This window comes from Aplysia californica, unplaced genomic scaffold (assembly GCF_000002075.1).
Source record: "Aplysia californica isolate F4 #8 unplaced genomic scaffold, AplCal3.0 scaffold00322, whole genome shotgun sequence".
NCBI lineage: Eukaryota > Metazoa > Mollusca > Gastropoda > Aplysiida > Aplysiidae > Aplysia > Aplysia californica.
The window spans coordinates 17,637-19,332 of NW_004797592.1; positions in this window are offsets into that span (position 1 = coordinate 17,637).

Sequence of the window (1,696 nt, forward strand, 5' to 3'; positions counted from 1 at the left end):
AGGGGGGATATAATTGGGAGAAGGCAAGACCACTTGTCTTTGGTACAGTCAAGTTGTGAGGTTGTTAGAGGAAAGGTGGGTGTCTGAAGGGTTGAGAACTTTTCCTGAAGTCGATCCAGCGATAAATGGCGAGTGGTTGGGCTGTTGGAAGGAAAATATTCAGACATAGTAGGGACGTTCTGCCAGTAAGAACAGCAGAATGAAAGAGACGGGCGTGTGAATTGACAGAATAATGATGGTATCTGAATAATGCCTTCTTCCACATCGTTCCTTTTGCATTCCCATGCCCTTTCTCGCCCTTCTTTCATACATTCTTTTATATTCTTTATCTCAAACACACTCACCCAATCTCTCTCCACCCCCACTCTCTCTATCTCTCTCCTTCTCTCTATATCTTTATCTCTTTCTATCTATTTACCTATCTATCTATCTATCTATCTATCTATCTATCTATCTATCTATCTATCTATCTATCCCTCACTTCCTCTGCTTTTATTAACACCTCTAATTTTATTGTTTAATTCTAAAAGCACTCACATGTGCGCAAAACGTGCATATCCATACTCAGAAAGAGGACTCTCGTGGTCAAGAGGTACGGTGTTCGCCTCTCATTCAATAGGTCCCGGGTTCAAAATCTGACCTCGACAGAACATTTTCTTATCTAAAATGTTCTCCTTTCACGTCCTTTCCTACTCTCTAACCATGTCCTGTTATCTGCTTTCGTCTCCACTTTCTGACTCCTCCCCCCTTTGCCTCCAATTTCTTTGCTACTGACTCTTTCTGCATTATTTTTTCTTCTTACTGCTGTGTTTCAGCCACATCCCTAATCTTAGGGTAGGTAAGATCTAAAACCTAGCCTTCTCGGAAAGGGACCAAAAAATCTCGGAGGTCCCGTGTGCAAGTTGCACACGTTAAAGATCCTTTGGTGGTCCTAAATTTGATAAGACTAGGCTTCGACCGCCGTCCGTGCTAAATTCAAAATTAATTTCTACTAAATTGAAAATATGTTATGTGTCCTTCGCGCTCATATAATATGACCTTATGCAGTTGCGAGCGCCGTAAAACACTTGCCACAAAAAATGTTTAAAAGTTTAAAAACAAACATGCTCTCAATAAAACGCATGAAGACATTATACACCCTGTAGTATTTCATTCCATTTCTTCTTCAACAGTTTACAGACCATTCTCAAAACAATTCATTGGGCTACACATTTTCCTTTACTTGTGCAATTTTTGTCCTTTATGATCCAGCTCGTCTAAAGTACTATAGTATAACTTTTGTAATACGGATGTGCGTCATATTGCCTCTTTTATCAATCTGACCGTTCTGAAAAAAAAGAAAGACGTGGTCTTACTTTAAACTTTGAGTATTAAAGTACATTTTGTTGGTTATGAAATCTTCCTGTTAGCATCTGCCTTCGTTGAATGACCTGGCTACAGCAGAAATGCGCATAGCTTGCCGGTGGATCGATTTTTCTGATGTTGAGTTAAACCTACCATGTTTCTTGTGTCACAATGATTAAATGTCAGGGCGGGGTTTTTTTAACGAACAAAGACCTAAACTTCATTTTAAAAAGGAGAATCGAAAGAATCCATAACGTGGTCGGGAAAAAAGTGCGAATTTTCTAGTTTTGGATGAGTGCTGTGAATACAAATTGAAACACCAAAATCAAATTATGTTAATTGTACAACCTGC